Consider the following 20,316-nt stretch of genomic DNA (forward strand, 5'->3'; position numbering starts at 1 on the left):
CACTTACAAAGCAAGTACCATACAAAGAAGCAAGACAAGTGTTTTCTTTGACTTTAGTTTTCAGGAATTTGAAAATCCAATGTTTTGGTCTACCCAAGAGCCATCCTTCTTCCTTGCTGAGTTTGTGGCCCTGAGTTTGTTCAGGTGTCAGGGCACAGCACATCAAGCTTCAGGGCTTGCATTATGATTGGTCTAGGCAACTGTGGTCATCCCATTCCTTTTCCCAGTGACTGGCTTAGTTGTGGTCATATGACCCAGTTCTGGCCAAGGTGATAAAAGAGGGATTCATCTGGGAAGCTCTTGGAAAAGATTTTTCTCTCAGATTAAAAAAACAGACAAAGAAGAAGTTGTATTCTTGCCTACTTTCAGCGCTATTATGTGATTTGCAGGGCCACTGCAGGCTCCTTGTAACCATGAGAGAAACTGAGGATAAGTCCAGCCAGAGTCCTGACATTGGTGAGCAACTCAGGCAACCTTAGGACAGTCTACTTTGAGACTTTGTAGATGAGATTACTAATTAACCCCCCTTGCTTAAGGCACTTTTAGTTGTGTACTCTGCTACTTGCAGCCAAAAGCATCCTAACTGATGTAAGGACCACGTATGTTTTGTTCACCACCATCCACTGGTGCAGAGCTTGACATATGGGCAGGAGTTCAATAATTGTTTATTGCATTAGTGGGCGGCACCACTGTTTAATCTTACCAATGAGTCTACTCTGTGTCTTGGTTTTGGTGACAAGTTTACCAGGTAGGTCCCAGGAGGTGGCCCGAGTCCTTGCCTGGGTAACCTGCCTTGAGCTGCAGTCACTTGTCCATTGGTCTGGTCTTTTCTTGCTCTTGTGAGTTCCTTCGGGGGGAAGCAGTGCCTCCCAGCTCTCCCTGAGAACAGCCTCTGCCCAGATTCTGAAGTGATGGCCTGATTTCATAACTTCTGTTGTTGAGTTCCTTCTGGGGAGGATCTATGTGCTGCCCTCCGATGAACTGTCCAGCCATAGACCAGCTGCCTACATTGCCAAATTTTATCCATTTTTTTGGTCTATTCCCATATCTCTTGAGACTGTATTTCACCTGCCTGCCTGGAGTGCTCTCTCCCACCTACCACCACCACCATCTCTTGTACCTTGTCCAGTATACAAATGCCTGCAGCTCCTGGCAGGTGTCGCCTGTTCCCATCACTCCGCCATCCCCTGGTCTGACCAGGTGTGTTCTATCTTCCCGAACCCTGGAGGGCTCTCTTCTTGATATACTCAGAAGCCACTTCTGCCATCACTGACAGAGTGGGTCAGATGCTAATGAACAATGACAGTTGTTTCTTCTGCAGGCTAGTAAGTGTCACCTGTGACTGAAATGTCAAGCAGAAGCTGAGCTAGAAGGGGGACAAGAATTCTCCTCTGCTCATTGCTTCCCTCTAGGATTAAATGATGTGTACAAGGCTTTTTGAAATCCCTATGCAAGGACATTTCAACCTCACTGTTCATAAAAATCAAAGAAAGTAAACATCATTTCAATCTTACTAAAATTATTGAGAACTAGGAATGGTGGAAGTTTTTAGTAAATTATAGAATCACATGACCAGCCAAAAACGAAACCTGCCCAAATGCCCATCAATGGAATGGTAATTCAACTCTGGTATATTTATACAGCAGAGCACTATATCAGTGAGAACAGAAGACCTACAACACACGGATGAATTTCAAAATATAATTCTGGGTTAAAGGAGTCAGTTGCAGACATACCATATGATTCCATTTATTTTAAGTTTAAAAACAACAGGCCCAGTGTTTTCATTTTGTACCGCTTCCCACAGATTATGTAGCCGGTCCTGGATATAAATGCTGCTTTGTGCAATGCAGGCAGTGTGAAGGTCAAGTACTTGTCATCAAAATTTATTTTAAATGAACTAGGGAATTTGATACTTAAAGGTAAATCCTATACAGCAGCAAATAATTTCTATACAAAGAATAATTTCCTAATTTATTCATTTTACTGCTAAATTTCTCTACCACCAGTTGACTTAAAACAAGAAACCAAATGGAAAGTGAAATAATAAATACAAATCTTGGCACAGTCTTATTTAAAAGCTGGAAAGAGATCTTTAAAAAAACCCATTCACCATTTTTGTTTTGCAAATGGAGAAATATTGGGTCTAAGGAAGGGAGTGATTTGCGCTCTGGTCAGTGTGGCTCTGTTGGTTGGGTGTTGCCCAGCGCACTGAAAGGTTACTGGTTCGATTCTCAGTCAGGGCCCATGCTCAGGTTGGTAGACTCCATCCCCAGTAGGGGGCATGCAGGAGGCAGCTTATTGATGTTCTGCTCTAGCATCAATGTTTCTCTCTGTCTCTCTCTCTTTCTCTCCCCCTTCCTCTCTCTCTAAAAATCAATAAATAAACTACTCTTAAAAAAAAAAAAGAAGGGAATGATTGGCAAAGAAATTGAGTCAACTACATAAATGGAAGTTGATGAAAATCGATCAGCATAGTGCAATATTCGAAGACTTAGTGATATTTGGAAATTTCTGGCAAGGTTTCTAGAGCACTTCTTTTTCCATGCCAGAAAAAGCCTCTTAGCCAGGCCAAAATAATAGCCTTTGCTTTATACGGAATCATTTTCTGGAGAGAAAGTATACAGGCAAATTGATTACACTCTGTATAAAATAATTATCTTAATGTAGCATCTGCCATATGCAGTTTTCACTTGGAAACAGAAATGGCTGTTAGAATGGCTCTGCCACAAATAGCTGGTGAGCATCTACTTGACCCAACTCAGTGTCTGCCACATGCAGATACCGGTGCCCAGCGAAGACCCTGGCATCTGTCTGGGGCACTGGGGGGCATTTCAGCCTATTTCCATTAGGCTTCACTGAACAGAGTAGGTGGCTGGGTCATGGCTGTGTTCTGCTCTAGATCAATGACATTTTTGGACCCAGAGAAAATACGGATGAATTAAAATATTGAAGTAGCTAGGATGGGCCAGGCGTTCTGCTGGGTGACAGGGATGGAACACGCCTCTGTTCCAGAGAGTCCACAGCCCGGTGAGGGCGACAGGCAGCTACAACTCGAGGCACTGAGTGCAGTGGTACAAAGGGTAGTGGGATAGTGGGGTTACGTGGTGGAGCCTCGCAGGAGAATGGGGAGCAATGACGGGCCTCCTGAACCTTAAAGGGTGAGGGGACGTTAGCCTGAGGAAGGGCCAGGAGGGGAACGACCGGCAGGCAGGGCACAGCGCTTCGGGGGAGAGAGCGAGCAAGGCCGGCCAATGGTTTTGAACAGGGAAGCGAGCGGTAGCTCGGAGCGGCCACTGTGGCGACAGCGTGGACAGTGGATAGCGGGTGAGGAAGGACACGATGAAGGCGGGAAGCGCCAGGTAGGCGAAGATGAGAGTCTGCCCCTTCTCGGAGAAGGTGTCTGAAAAAGGTGGAGAGGTGAAGAAGTGATCAGGCTTGATCATCTGTGGGAATGGAGGGTAAGGAAAAAGACAGAGAGGCTTGGTTTTGTCGCCAAGGTGATGCAGGCATTTACAATGTGTTAAGTCCACAAAGGCCCTTGGGATCAGGGAGTTGCGGACAATAGTAACCAAACAAGGAGGGAGTGACAAAAGTGTCCTTCTCCTGCTCCAGAAGGACTCTCAGCTGCCCCGGCCAAGGGCATGGCTCGCTCTGCAACCCAAAGTCACCGAGGCACAAGGGTCGCTTTCTGTGTGGTCAGGAATCCGGGTACTCACCGTCAGCAGCCCTGTGGATTAGGGAACATTCCTCAGAGAACTCGCTGATCTAGAAAGAGAGACTTTTCAAAGGACAGCCCAAAATATTTTTTTTCAACTTATAAAAAACTGTAGTCACTGTCTTCATGTGCCAGCTGCTGATGAGCATTTTTATTTAAAGATAAACCAGGTGGAAAAACAGTAGAATGTTTCCAGGAGCATTTCAGTGCATGAGGGTTGCTGTTCCAGGGGTCACTTGAAAGAAAAGTCACCCTCAGAGAAACTAACAAACTCAGCACAGAATGTGAGGCCTTCGAGCTGAGTTCTGAATGGAGGCAGTCTGTTAAGGTGGCTTAGAGCATGTGTATTGGGGCTCAGATGTTGATTTGGTTTGTGCACCCTGGGTAATCTGGAACCCCCTGTGCCTCAGTTTCCAGATCTGTAAAATGGAGGTGAAAATTGTACCTATCTGTAGAGCAGTATGGGATGAAGGTGATTTAATGCAGGGAGACGATTCAGAACAGGACTGACACGTAGCAGACATGACATAAACTTAGCTATTACTATAATAGGTAATAGGATGTTACAACCTCAGAAGTTTGTTTAGCTGAGGCCTCTGAGCTGAAAACAGTGGGTGTCAAGCACTCCCTCTGTCCAATGCGAGTCACTAAACCAGCTAGAGCGTCTGTGTAGATCATCTGTGTTGCAAAGGGGGAGGCTAGAGCCTGGTTGTGCCAGTCAGGGAGGTTGAAGGTACGTGGAGGGGAGTGATTCCTTTGGAGAGAGTTGTTGGAGGCTGCGGAACTTCCACTTTCCAAGGAACAGAGGCACTTCTCTGTCACTTAAGCCAAGTAAGAAGAATGTGTCAAGCAAGCCACCCAGGGAGCTTGGCCTGTATCTCCTAGAATTTAGGGATGTGGGGAAAGTTCCCTGACACACATCTGGGAAAATCTACAGGGGAGAGGCTGTAGCTAAAGAGGCCAGAGCGGAAAATAGAGAGGGGCATAGGGAAGGAGGCCACTTTGGGGTGGGAGGGAGCCCACAAAGGTATGGACACCATGGAAGGGATCCTGCCATGAGTTGTCTTGAAAAGGATACTTCTCAACGGAGTATCCTTCCAAGGTGAGGTGACCTGGGCAGAAAGGGGCTGGAGGATGACTGCTATGTGCAAAGACTGAGGGTGGAGGTGGGGAGTCATAAATGGCCAGCAGGAAGGAGCAGCAGCACACCAGAAAATTGCAGTTGGAGGTTGCACATGAATGCGAGCGTGTGTGCGTGTGTCAGCAGGAGGTGGGGTGGAGGAAGTGTCTTAAGGAACTCAAAAAATGTCCTTAAGAGGGAGAAGAATTAGCATTTGGACATCCACCCCGCCAGGGGGCATTGGTACCAGATTGCAACTGTACCTTTGAAAGGAAAGAAACATCTTTTTTTCTCATTTTCCTGCTTTATCTCACCCCCTGGGGAAGCCTGAAGCAGAATTGTGGGTGAGAGGAGAAAGAACAGGTAAACAATGTGTGGAAATCATGATGAAGCCAACCCTACCCCATCTTCCTGCCCCATTGCAGGATTTCAAACCTGTTAGACCCAAACAAAGGAGGAATTTTAAATTAGATGAGAGTTTAAACTCAGCAAAGTGGGTTTGCAGAGGCAGATGTGAAAGATATTATTAGTAATCAGCCCTTGCACCTTACCATATTCAATGGTTTTAGGTCACTTTTCCTAGAAGCAGAGCCTGAGACAGGTATTCAGGTCCCAGAATTTATTGCGAGAGTGCTCTCAGGAGAAACCTATAGGGGGTGGAGTACATAAGGATAGGGCAGGGGAAGAAGTTAAGGAAAGATGTGGTCTCGGGTGAAGTCTAACTGTGGCCTGATATGTAGGATCAGTGGACCATAACTAACACCACAAAGATGTCCCATCTTGAAGGGAAGGGACTGGCCTTAGTCAGTTGGGGGATGTAGGGGAGATAACCTCCTGGATGAATTGGCTCCTGCCAGCCAAGGGCAGTTCTTCAGAGAAGGGGGCAAGCTTTGAACTGAACAGCCAACACTTGAATTAGCTGAGAGGCGGGTGTTCCAGCCCAGTACAAGGGATCCAGGTGAGCACAACAGTGACTACTGCAGTACCTCATTCCAGAGCCTATCCAAGGTCGTCTTTTCTTTTCAGGGACTCAAGTGGTCTCCTTAAAATGCCATGTGCTGTTGATATCTGCATTAGAGTCTGAGTCTTGAAAAATGCTCTGTCTATGAAATGTACATTGAGGCAAAGCAAGTTTCTCCATCCAATTTGTACCACTAGATTGAACCTGACATATAGCACCCTTCTCTTTGGAATTCATGTTTTCGTTAACAATAATAGTGATGCAACATAGCATACACATATGTTTTTCTTTCCCAGAGTAAGAAACCATGTAAACTAAAGCCTTGTGCACCCCTAACTTTTGTGGGGTCCAATGCAAGAGCACGAATGGAGGTCTACATACCATATATCTGAGTATTTAAAAGTTATCAATCAAGCTAACAAGTTGTAAAATAAAATCAGCAAAATTCCTCTATATTGACATCTATACCTTCATAACAACCTGGAGGTCAGGTTTGAGTTTATATCCCTTGAGGTTCCATGCTGGAATGAGATGGCAGTGGAGAAGAGGCCCCAGCCAGTGGCCCACCTACCCTTCTCTTCTCATCCCTAGTTCTAGTCTGTTCGGTGGCGGGCCTTGTACACAAATGAGTGTGTTAGTCTGCTTGGGCTGCCCTATCAAAATATTACAGGCTGGACGGCTTAAACAACAGAAATCTACCTTCTCATAGTTCTGGAGGCTTGAAGTCTCAGATCAAGGTACCAGCTAATTCAGTTCCTGGTTGCTGCGTATTGTGGGTCAGAGTTCTGCTATCTTACATGGTCTGGCCATGATCCATTGGTGTACTCAGAACCCAGTCCATCTTGAGAGCAAGCTCCCCGTGTGGAGAAGATTTAAGCTCCTCTGACCACAGCCAAAACCAACTTGGCAGCCCTGTGAGTGAACCACCTTGGAAGTGTCTCCTCCAGTCCAAGTCAAGCCTTCAGATGACTGTAGTCTCAGCTGACATCTGATGGCAACATCATGAGAGACCCTGAACCAGAACCGCCCAGCTAAGCTACTCTCAAATTCACAACCCACAGAAACCATAAAAGATGTCAGTGATTATTCATTTTAAGCCACCACATTTTGCAGTGATTTTTTAAAAAATGCCACGTTAGATAACTAATATAGGAGAGGAGGGCAACAGAAAAGGGCCATCCCAGAACCCTCAAAGGTGTGGGGCCTGGGGCAGGGGCTTCTTTTGCCTGATCTAAGGGTAGTGCTAATAAAAGGATATTGATATTGTTTGTTTCAATACTTTGGTATTTCCCAGGGAATGATGGGAAATTTATACAAAAGAGGAACTTGGAGGACTGATCAGGTGTTTGAGATCATGACATTTTAAAAATCAAGGCTGTAACAAGGGAGTCCTTTATCTGGTGTACAAACTAAAGTGTAATGAGGCCATTTATTGCTTGATTGTGCGAGCACACAAAAGCATACACATTTTGGACTAGGCCCAGTGGAAGGAGATCTCCTTAAGCCCTCGATGCTGTCTGTCACTTTTCAAAAATGCCTGAGACGCTTCCCTTTCGGAATTGCCCGCGAAGCTGGATCATAAGCTTCCCGTGAAACCAGACTCATCAGTCAAACTGAGGCTTGGTGTCTGACCCCAGACAGCATTTCCCAGCTTGATCACCCAACCTACTCAGCAGACTTCTCTCTGAACGTCTTAGACTGTTTCTAAAACTCACGTCCCCCCTCTGAGGACACATGCTGTCAGAGTTATCTTTCTAAAACACATCTCGGATCATGCGCTTCAGTGGCTCTCGGCTGCATTGAGAATTAAGCCCCAATTTCTCAGCTAGATTTTCCAAACTGTCTGCAATGTGCACTCCCCACTAGCTTTCCAGTTCTGTCACCCCAGAACACAGTGCCCTCCCTGCCTACCGATGATAGGCACCGTTTACTCAGGCCCTATTATGAGCCCCACACTGTGCTAAGAGCTGTGCATAGCCCCTCATTTCATCCTTTTATGATTCTGTTAGGCAAACGTTATCTGTATTAGTACAGAAAACAACACAGCAGCGATCACCAACACCTTGTATAGTGCTTACAATGTGCTAAGCCACCGTCCAATAGAAATATATGAGCTGTCTGTGTCATTTTAAATTTTCTAATCGCCACATTAAAAAAAGAAACAGGTAAAATTGGTTTTAATAAAATATTCTATCAGTGAGTATGTAATAAATATAAAAACTTATTAATGATATCGTTCATATTCTACTTGTTTGTGTATTAAGTCTTCAAAATCCACTGTGTATTTTACACCTGCAGCACATCTCAACTTGGATACTAAATTTTCGTTGGAAATAATTGCTCCGAATTTAGATTTCATAAAATGTACACGGGGAAAAGTAGATTTACATACCCAAGTTGTCCCAAACATACTTAAAAGATTCCAATACCTAAATCAAATGCCAGTTGATAGAGACAGAAAGTAGAATGGCAGTAGCCAAGGGCTGTTAAGGGGGAATCTTTTAAAAAGTAAAACGGAGCTACTTTGGAAAGCTATCTGGCAGCATCCACTAAAGATGAATTTAAGTATATCCTGGAACCCAGCAGTTCCACTCCCTGTTATATGCCGAAGATAACCGAGTGCGTGTGTCCAGCAAAAGACAGGCGCAGGAATGTTTACGGCAGCACTGCGCGTGGGGCCACTCACACCCCCGCGCCCCTGCAGGAGGGTGGCCTCCACTGCGGCGCGATCGCACAAGGAAACACCGCACAGCGAGGGAAGCGAACAAGCCACCGCTCCAGGGCGCGAGTGAGCCTCGCCAGCGCGAGGCTGAGGATTCCACTGTAAAAGGGAAACCAGCCTCTGCCCTGAAAAGTCAGAATGGCTCCCGCTGGGGAGGAGAGGGAGGAGTGGCTAGGAGGGAGCACGAGGGTGGCCGCTGGGGAGCTGGCAGCGACCTATTCACGTATTTATTTATTTATTCCTCACACGAGGAGGATATTTTTTCCATTGCTTTTAGAGAGAGTGGAAGGGGGAGGGAGAGAGAGAGAGAGAGGCATCCATGTGAGAGACACATTAATTGGCTGCCTCCTGCTCGCGCCCGACTGGGGCTGAGCCTGCCCCCGAGGTACGTGCCCTTGGCCAGAATCAAACCTGGGCCCCTTTGGTCCGCTGGCTGACGCTCTCAGCACTGAGCAAACTGGCCAGGGCTATTTTTTTATCTGGATAATGGTTACATGGGGTGTGTTCACTTTGTGAAAATTCACTGAGTTTGCACATGTCGTTTAGACAGTTTTCTACACACACCCCTCAATTTTTTAAATTTATTAAAATAACAAATCAGGAGTAATTAGGATTCTAGAGTCACCATGGAGTTTAAAATTAGTTTTTATATAATTAATACTCAGAATCCATATGGTGGGTAGTTTTGGGCCCAGCTGTGGGAAGATGGAGACCTTTCCTGCATTCAGCATGTATCAGTTATGTGACTATGTAGGAGTTGGTGGCGGACCGCTAGCACTTTAAAAATGTGCTTAGGTTAAAAACCCTTTTGTGCGCATATACTGATCATGCTCTTCACAACAGCCCTGAGAGTAGCATTTACCACCGCAGCTCCTTCCAGGTGAGAAAAACAGCACCTGGAAAATCCAGGGATTTACGAAGGTGTCTCAGCTAGTTAGCGATGGATTCAGAGGTGAAGCCCTGGTAGGCTGGCCCGGGGCTTGTGCTGGCTCATGCTCCCACCCTGGTTCCAGGTATCTTTTAGTACCTGGCTACTTCGCCTCACTCACAAGATACCGTGCCGAGGTAGTGTGGTTCTGTTATATTACCTATATATTCCTATTGTAGAGAAAGAATTTTATAATTTTTCTTGGTGCTTACTCTATTTACCAATTAGATTGAAGTTTTTATTGTTTTAATTTTTATTCAATGCTTTATTAGAATTTTAATACATTAAAGAGTTATTTTTTTAGGCTTTTACATTATAAAAGAGGTATAGACATTAAAGGAAATTGAGAAATTATGAAGTCATCTATTATCTCACCATCTTAATCCAATTGCTGTTTAGCTTATAGTATACCTTCTCCTAGATCTACTCTCCTTTGTTTATTTTCCACACCTTTTTACTTAGAATCTTTAAAGCTAGATTTTTAGAAATCACTTTTTTGTGTTAACAGAGTAAAACATTATTATTAAAAAATACAAACTGAAAAAATATGAAGAAAAAATAAAAAGTATCTTAATTGTGCAACTGAGCAAGAACCAGTACTAACAACTTATTACATTTCTTTCTAGTGCTTTTTCCTATGAATATATAGTATTGATTTAGAAATTGGAATCACACTATATACACAAAATTGTGTCTTGTTTTTTCTTTCACTTACCATGTTTTTCCAGGCCACCAATATTCTTGGAAACCATAATTTTAATGGCCACATCACAGCTATTGGATAAAATATTTAAAAGAAATTGTTCCTACACAACTTTTAAATTCTTAACAGTCTAGTATACATGCATACATAAATACATGCATACATAAATACAATCTTTGACACAGTTTCAAAGATTGTAAGCTTCTTAGGGGCAGGATGCTCGTGGAATAAAGTACAGAATCTGGCCTTGAATAAAAATGACAGCTCACCAAAGGTGTTGCCTAAAGTGGGCGATGGCCCAGTGCAAGTTTTGGATTTTGGGCATCTATTATTTATGGATTAAATAAACTGTGGAAAATGGTGTCTTAATACTTACTTATAAAGGTTTAAAAAATCCTCATGTAGGCATTGACTAATGATAGCAAATAATAATATATATTTGGATATACCCCAAATACCTTCAGCTTTATATATATATGCACCCACTGGCCTACTTGCCAGAAGTTTGTCCACCACCAGGTGTCTTTGTGGCCTTCCCGGGGGCCCCTCCTCCGTGCTGGAGGTCCTGCTATAGTTTCTGGGCAGCCACAGGCGACAGCAGGGTTCTGCCAGGTCCCGACCTCACCCCTCCACCGTAACTGCTTTCCCAGGGCTCTGGGTCAGGGCCAGAGAGATGAGGCATTTCCTCTCTTTCCCGTTCCAGGCTGTCAAACCTCCTCCCTCAAGCTTTTCTTTATCTCAGGACTAGTAGCAGGAGAAACAACCATTCTCTTTCGGGAAAAACCCTTAACCCTCTCACTTGGGAGAGATTTTGTTCTCTTGGCCCCAAGAAAGTGAGAGAAAATTAGTTTATCTTGACTTGTCTCCCGTAGCCTAATCCATTCTTTCTTAGCCAGGATTTTTACAGTGACAGATGCCCCGTAAATAGAAATAGGTCAACTTCATCTGACCTACAATTAAAAAACGAAAACGTGTTGGAACAAGACCACAGTGTGTGTTACAGTCAGCTTCAGGTTCTCATTTGGGAGTACTGGGGAATAGAGGGAGACGAAAGTTGTAAAATCAGGTAACTGGACAGTGTACAAATGACAGCCTCCTCGAAAATTTCCACTCCTTTACATTCATCAGAATGAGAAGCTTGAAAGCAAAGATTCAGTTCAAATGACTGGCTGTGCACTGTTATTTTACAAACAGGTCTGCTCACCAAATGATTGAGAGGATTAGGGTTCGGCTTCATGGCTATTATTACTGCTCTGAATGATTCAGACAAATGCTCATCAACATGAAGACCCGGGGGGGGGGGGGTATTGTGCATTCAGCCCCATGTTTAGCAAATTATGGGTGTTCTATATGTTGTGAGTATAGCAGTTAAATGTGTCCTGATCTAACACTGCATTTTGTTGATTGCACCAGTGGAAATAAACAAAATTCATTAACTCAAACATTATTTATGGTACTGTTAGTGTAAATAAGATTGTTAGAATTGCATACCCCTGTGGTTGTACCTTCTCGTAACACTCACCCAGCACCTGATACCTTCTGAGATTATGCTGCACTTACCATGTTTACCTGGGAATGAAGAAAAGAAACTTAATTATAGGAATGAACCCTACTAGGAATGGAAAGAACTCTGTGCCTTCAACTACCCATAGCATTTCTACTTTTTTCCCCAGGGCCCCCCTCCTCTCTGAACTCTCCTCACTCCCACTATTTATAAAACCCTGGGATCCATTGCTTCCTTGGTGCAGACTAGAATTATGTGCTCTGCGAATATGTGCACAGCAGGGGAGGAAGGAGAGCTGGAGGAAGACACCAGGAATGTTAATGAACAGTCTGATGGAGGTAAAATAAGCGTGTTCCACAGAAATTAACATGGCGATACAAAGGAGAAGCCTATTCATTAATGTTTAAAAGTCATAGAGCCTAATTTAATTTAAAAGGTATTAGGATCATTGCCCAGATAGCCACATGTCTACATTATATATATCCTCAAATGAAAAAGAATACATGGTTAGCTTTTTCTGGGTCAAGTATAATTTCTGCTTAAACTCCTGCTGAGCCCTCCAGCAAGTTATGATCAAACAAGAAACACAGTAAAATTGGAGTTTGGCTGAGTTTCAAATCTGCTTTTGAGATTCATTTATACTTAGAGACATTGTGTTGTTATTTCTCTTTTCTGATTTCAAACACAACAGCAACTATGAACAAAAACTAATGGTAGAAGTGACAATGAGATTATAAAAATAAGTTTCCTTGTTAAGGAGCAAGGAGATTTCCAAATCTTTGAATAGAATATAAGTTATTTCAGAGTAATAGAGTCAATATAATTTCTTTTCAATAGCTAAATCAATAGCCAAAATCCGGAGATGAAAACGTTCTTGACATAGAGAGCAAAGCCTTTGAAATATCTGTCTTTGTAATTTATCTATTAGAAGTCCAGGCACCTGTTTCTATGTCTAGGAAATGTCCTCGGCCATCATCTACGTAAAGGCAAAAGCATGGTTGATCCAAACAGGAATTTGGAAGTAAGACTGAGAGCAAGCAAGATTAAGGATGCTGAAACTAGTAATATGTCAACTCAGAGGCCATTAGCAGTGCTGTTAAGCCATGTGGACTACCAAACAAAATAACTGGGAAACAGAATGGGAGAAAATTGGGGGCCTTCATCAGAACATTCTAGAGTGGTCTTGGGCTCCGGTGTGTTCCTAAATCAGCTACATTTTTGCCTTTGGTTTTGGCCATGATGGCCATTGCTATGTTTACAATAAACTCCCTTTTCAGGATCCAAGGGGTTTCTGTTACTTCCAACCACGAAAAGCCCTAGACAATACTTTTGGAAATTGCCTTTTATAACAGTTTACTTGAAACTAAAACCATTCCTGTTTTAAACACTAAGTTGAGACAAGTCTGATATGAGCAGCACTCTTCATTTTGATGTTTTAAAGAGATGGTGGAGAATTTAAAAAGACATTTGTTATTTATGTTCAGTGTGTTCCTCTACAAAACAATACTATAACAAGCTAGTTGAAAATAGAGAAGAAAACTTTATGCCTTTCCTTAGAGACTCATGAATGATGTAAGGCACATACTTTTAGAGACTATTTCACTTTTATGCATCTTTTTCAACATCCTCAAGTAACCTGGCTAGTCTCTACTTGTGTAGCAAACCATATTGCTGATGACTCTATCATAAGTGTGTCACAATATATATAGCAATTAGTTATTATTCGCTGCAACTTATCACAGCTTTACTCTGTGCCAGACATTGGGACTATAAGCTCCCATTGCCCACAGCCTGGTCCACAAAGGAAGACAAGCAGACACAACACCATGTCAAGCAGGACTTCCCCTGTTGCCTCAATGTACCTGCATATTCTAGTGAGGACAAGGGCTGTCTCCATGGGAATGGCCAAGAGAGAGCGAAGTCAAGCCTGTGACTCCTGGTCCTTCTTCTAAATTCAGCCTGTTAAAGAGAAGCCTAGATAGTTAAGAAAAAAAATATCTTCTTTGAAGCTAATTCATAGGAGTACAGAGCTTAGCTTTATGGCGATTCCTCTTTATTCCCCATGAGGGAGAAAAGGGAGCTACCTACTGTCTCCCTTGAAGACAAGTTGGAGCTGCGGGGCACCAGGAGCGCAAGAAATGCGTGGCCTGGCCTTCAACAGGCATAGAGACTGCTCTGGGCCTCATTTAGAGGCTGCCGGAGGAAATAGCAATGTCCTTCAAAAAGAGAGATGGTTGTAAAAGGAGTGGCCCACACTTCCAGAGCTTGTGAGAGCAGGGTGCAGGAGGTGTGCTGGTGGCCCAGCAGACTGTGTGGAAAGGGAGCCAAGCTGGGGCCATCGTGAAAGGCTCCAGTTTCAGAGGGCTGATCGCCAGGGTGAGGGATCCCTGAAGGCATCCTGCTGGAAGGCAGAAGCTGACGGGTGAAGAGGTTTGCAGAACAGCTTAGTTAGTGAGATCATCCCCACGAGGATCACTCAGGAATCTAGCAGCGTGCCCCATGAGAGAGCCAGTATTCGGGGTGGGCATTCAACAGCCGAAGGAGAGCGACAGACAGTACCAGTTAAATAAATAGATCTCTACCCCTTTTCTTTTCATTCCTCTTCCTGACCCCGGTCCTGGAGATACCACAGGCGGAAACCGAGAACTGGATGAAAGATGGAAATACTGATACTGAATTGGACTGCATTTCTTACTATCTGAAAGCAAGGCTGTTCTTTAATACCTGAAGATATTATAGAGCAGTGAGATATGCCCCAGGTGTTATCAGGGAGAAGGGAGATCTGCCAGTGTTTGACGGCACTGGTGGGAGAAAACAAAGCCAAATTCGACTCGTTCAATAGGCCAGTCAAACAAGCAAACAGGAAACTATAAAATAATGGCATAAGCGCTGATATGCAGATGAGTATGGGTTGTCATGGGGAAAGCGAATCAGTGAGTTCAAATAGTAGGTAAGCGTTAGCCAGGTAGAAAGAGTGGGGGAAAAGGAGCGTAAGGGCACCTGGACAGAAGTTGGAGCAGGTGCAAATTTCTAGAGGCAGGCGAAACAGGGCCTGTGTGGAAAATTACAGTCCAGTATGTTCTAAGTTTAGATTCTGATCAGGGAGAAGGGCAGAGTAATGATGTATATACTAGTAATGAATTTGAATGTGATCTTGGAGCCTGTAGGAATCCATTAAGTAGCATTTTTTAAAGCAGGGAAATAGTCCTGTGAGAGGCCATTCTGGCTGCTGTGTTCTGAGACGCCAGAGGTGGGCAGACCCACTGAAGAGCTGTAACAACAACCAAGGTGAGGGCTGCTGGTCGTTCAAACTAGAACTAAGGTGATGGCAGCGAGAATGGAGAGAAGGCGACAGGTACCAGAGCTCTTCAGGAAGCATCAGCCAGAAGACTTGGTGGGCGACTGAAGGGGGGGGTAAGCAAAAGAAAGAATTAAGGATGTGTGCTTACAGACAACCAGGTTCATTTAATCATTGGGTAGTTTTTCTCCAGCACTTCCCAAAAGGCCAAGCACTCTTAGGATTGCTGGGTATAGATTTTGTAGTAACTGGCAAGATCGTTGGATTGGATGGGAAACTGAGAGAGTGAGCGTAGAAAGCTCTTTTTGAAAATAATTTGATGGTTGCAAAGGGGCGGGGAAGACAGTAAGTAGAAAGAGATGAAAGTTGGAAACAGGCTTTGGTTTTTTTAAGATGAAAGAAGGTAACCAAGCTGGTGAGATCCAGCCTGCAGGAGGGGGTGTCTGTTCATGGTAAGAGAAAATTTATGAGGAATTAATGCAGCGATTTTTTAAAATTTAGGGCCATTGAGTATTTTGAATATTCTGGCTATTTCTATTTCTATGTGAGGGCCTAGAGTTTCCCGAAATACTAGCGTTGTCTTTCATTCAGATCCGAACTGGGACTATTGAATTTACTTTGAAATTACTTCCTTCTGTGTAACTACAACAAAATAGCATAAAGGGAGGCCTGTATGAACAGAGAACGCACACACACACACGCACACACACACGCAAAGCCTGTGTGCTGTAGCCTGAGGCAGACGGGGCCCCGGATCGCAGAGGAAGTTAGTCCTGGGCGTCTTCTCTCCTTCAGCCTAGGGAAATGCCGCAAGGTGTAGATTTGTTGTCTTGATTAGTTGAAATGCTCACAAGAGCATAGATTGGCTGTTTGGAAAGAAGACATTATGCAAACAAAGAAGGGGAGGGGAGGGGAGGGGAGGGGAGGGGAGGGGAGGGGAGGGGAGGGGAGGGGAGGGGAGGGGAGGGAAGGGAAGGGAAGGGAAGGGAAGGGAAGGGAAGGGAAGGGAAGGGAAGGGAAGGGAAGGGAAGGGAAGGGAAGGGAAGGGAAGGGAAGGGAAGGGAAGGGAGGCAGATTGAATTGTGGGTAATGTTCATGATGATGACAGGCATAGAGAAATAACAACATCAGAAGTGCTTCTTGGACTGAATTGGGATAGAATATATATTAATTTGATATTTAACTTTAAGTAGTCCATTTTTTTTCTTCTAGGGCATACATATATGTATGTACTATAGCTTGTAATTTGATTTCTGAAAGTAACTGAGATACAATCAGCCAATCCCCCCTTTCCCTTTGCAACCCATGAATAACTTGCGCTGTGAATCATGCCTGAGGCGTTTAGAATGACTTCACCAAGTAATGACGTGTCAACTTCAACTTGGGTTTTTATGGTAGATTTTATGGATAAGAAAAGAATAACTGTATTTATTAAACTGACAGTGACTAGAATTACCATTGACTGCGTATCTTGAAATGCAAACACTGCCACCACGTTAACACATGTAGTTTGTCTATGATTCTTTTGTCTTGATGTGATAAGGATTATTCTTCTTTATAATTTATTCAGGTTCTGCTGAATCCAGAGGGTGTGATGCAGCATCCAGCCTGAGTACAACCTCAATCTAGGGCCACTGGACACCAGGCCAAGGTAGGATTTATCACAGGATCCAGCCTGTTCTTGAATGTTCTGTTACACCCATATATAAGAAAAGTAGAAAGGAAATAGGAAAAGGGGGGAAGAAGAAACTGATCTTTAATGCTTAGTCAGTGCAACCAAAGCTGCCCTCAAAGTCAGTGTTGTGACACCCACCACACTGGGTGGATTGCCAGGAGTAAGAGTAAAACAAGAGATTTTTCCCTGTGTGCGTAGAAAGTTTGGAAACACCCAAAATATTAATCACAGTTGTCCAGCAGGTATCTCAACGTGATAAAGTTCAAAGTGATTGGATATTTCCAAGCACAAATTATTTCCATTGTATACCCTCTTTTAGAAAGAGATGGGGTAAAACGGGGGAGTGCAAAGCTGACATTGCAGGGCCCATGGAAGCACCATCCAAGAAGTAGAGCTGGCAAATCACGAAGGCTTTGTTGAAAAGAGGAGCAGAGTTTTTGGCTAAGTGGCCCTGAGTTGTGTTGATTCCAGAGCCAAGAGAATGCTCACAGTGAGTCTGGTACACACACAGATGTGCCACCCTGCTCCTTAAGGTCTACCTCCACCACAGGGAGCTGCCAGCCCAAGGTCTTGACCCTTTTGGGCCAGGCCATACTCAGTGACCAAGCAAGGCAGGAATGCAAAGGCCTGAATTTCTCCACCCAACACTAGACAACTCTGATAGGTAGGACTTCCTCCAGGAGCTCTGCTGTGTGGGCCAAGGCTTTGCTCGGCCTGCCTCAAAGTTCAGCTTCTGCTTTTACCCCATCCTGCTTCTTCCCTCTTCCTTTCAGAGATACGATCCCTAACAAATACAGTTACCTCAAACAGTCTCAGCATCTGCTGCCAGAGAACCCAGCCTGCAACAGCAACATTATCTCAAATTACTGGAGAGACTCCCCTCAGGATGTCCCAACATTTAAGACATGTGTTCTTTGAAGTGACTTATATAATATCTTTGGACTGAGTTCATGCTCACAAGTGAATCTTCTCCTATTTGGGTTCCATGTGGTTGGCCTGAAAAAGAAAGAGTGCACTGGTCAGGCCACAGTAAACATCTAGTTCACCTGACAGTTGTAGTTTTCATGATAAATGAGTAAATTAGTTTTTTGACAGACTCAATCTCTGCAAACCTTAATAATACGAGTCTGCTGCTGGGACATGGACTCATTCTTAGGATGCCCACAAAATCAGTGTCCTGAGCCCGTAAGGTCCAGGACCAAAATCTGACCATGGCAAGATCAGGGTTACAGAAATGGACATCTTTTATTTTGTCTGTTCAGAATCCCATCCTCTGAGGAACAGTTCTGCCTTCCATTTTTCAGGAATTTTTGGCTCTCTCTGTCATAACCACCACCATCATAGGGGTAGGCCTGTGCCCCAAGTTGGACCGATGAAGTTTCCTCTTCTAGAAATTTGAATCTCCAGTGGAGATACACATGAGCAGAACGTAATTGGAGCTGAGTCATATGATGGCAATACTCAAGAGATTGTCCTTGAATTTCTGACACTGCATTTCCTAAAACTGTCCTGGTTCCTGTATTCCCAAGCCTTATTTGTTCAGATCTTTCTTCAATTTGTAAATGACTCCAGCACTCTCGCAATAAAAATGCCTTTTACCTTCTCAAGTTAGTCAATGTATTAGTCAGCTCTAACTAGCAAAACTGAAGCTACTTAAGTGTTCTGGACCAGATGCGGGGGATCGTTAAAAGGTGAAAGAAGACCTCTGAAGCCAACCCAAACCTGGGAAACAGCCTAGAGATTAGCCATAGCAGGAAGCTACTCTCACCCTTAAGCTGGAGGGACCAAGGGAGATGGTGTTACCTGGAAGAAGCCAGAACCTCAGTAGGCCTGTCTACCATGGACAAGAGCAATGAAGGAGACCTAGCTGCCTAGGTATGGCTGCTCGAGACAAGCAGAGGGGGAGATGTACCCTGGCTTCTCCCTCCAGTGCCTCTTGTTAGCCAGAGCCAGTTGACTGGGAGCCTGGGAAATGAAATGTACCAGGCCGGTTCCTGTGATACAGAGCCCAGGGCCAGCGCTGTCAGGACACTTTTCAGTCACTGCCCATGAAAAACCTCAAAATGATACAGCCAACTGGGGGATCTTCGGGGACAAGCAGCCTGTATTCCTTAGATGATCATTTATACCATGAATTGTACATCTTATTGTAATGGTAATTATATGAACCAAGCACTGTGCCAGGCACTGTTGACATTTGTTCTTTTGGAGCAGATCTAAATACCCAGTATAAACCCACTTAGCCCCAAATTACTGACATTAAGAGGGGCTGACTTGAAATAACATCTATGCAGGACTCTTCATTTACTACCCAATAAATGGTGAATATAACCCTCTTCTCTTAATAATTCCAAACTGAACATAATGTGCCATGTGAATGAGGTAGAAAACCTAGTTAATTGAGTCCTAGGGAATGGAGAATGAAGAACCAATTGTCAAAATCACAAGGAGTCCGTTTGTTTACAGTATTTTATAGGGAAAAACATTTAAAGCTGAAAAGTTCCTGAATAAACAGTCGATTTGCTAATAGTATGTTTTTAAAAATGTGAATTACTCTGCACAAATCCATCCAGAAAATGAAATGAATTGGAGTCTTGTTTTCATTGTTGTTGTTTTACTTCTAATGCATGTTTCCTTTGTGTTTTCATGAAAAGAGGCTGTCTCACTGTAGTGTATGTGTTTACTTATTTTTATAAATATTCAGCAGAAAAAGTATAACCTTTATGGAAATAAAAATATTTTAGCAGGTGTTTGAAAGGAAGTTGCTTGTGATGTTGTCTCCCTGGTATGGGGGCAAAATAACTATATAATTTTAAAGATTGCTAAGGCGATAGATTTTCAATTCTATTCTTATTTATGGAAAATTACAAAGGAAAAAAATGCTTTAAAAAGAAAAACTAGCCTACCTACCACTTTTGATTTGTGGATAAAACAGTTAGAGTAAATCATTAGCAGTAACAGGAATTTAAAATGTGCTCTAAGGGAAACTGTTCAAATGTAACTTTGTTTGATTCAAAGCTTAAAGTGTAAATAACTTAAGGGTACTATGTTATTACACCCAGACTCTACTGAGAACTAAATAAACATGATTTGTTACTGATAATTTATTAGAAGTAATAAAATGTAGTTTAGACACAGTGATAAAAGCGATCTAATAGCCAATCCAGCCAAAATGATAGTAATTGAGTGTAGCGCACCTAAAACCTTCCAACAACGCGTAACCTCCACGCACACCTGATTTCCAATTTTACGAAAAGAAAATCTGAGAAGAATTGAGTTCAAGTTGCAGAGATTTCAGCTCCTTCTAGTTTCCAGACATAGGATTATGGAAAATGGAGAAATAAAGATTGACTTGACAATGCACAGAATTTGACCCTTTCTTAAAGATTGTGGAGATACTTGTGCTGCAAATCAAAGTTAGGAAAGGTTGGATGTCTGAAAAATCCCTGAAGACTAAATTCAGACCCCAAAGTGAAAATATTCCAGTAGTTTATCAAGTCAGTTACAAAGGTCCATTTTCCAAAGTGAGGGACAGCAAAAGTTAAAGAGTTTCTTTCAGCAAGGCAAAGGTGCTGAGATATATACCATTTCCGCCCTCCTGTCTCTCACAACTTTACTGTCCTTTAAAAAAAAAATCTACATATATGTCCTATATGTTGCTATCATTACCTCAAAGAGTTATCTAGT

The sequence above is a fragment of the Miniopterus natalensis genome, chromosome 15, assembly GCF_054644295.1.
Source record: "Miniopterus natalensis isolate mMinNat1 chromosome 15, mMinNat1.hap1, whole genome shotgun sequence".
NCBI lineage: Eukaryota > Metazoa > Chordata > Mammalia > Chiroptera > Miniopteridae > Miniopterus > Miniopterus natalensis.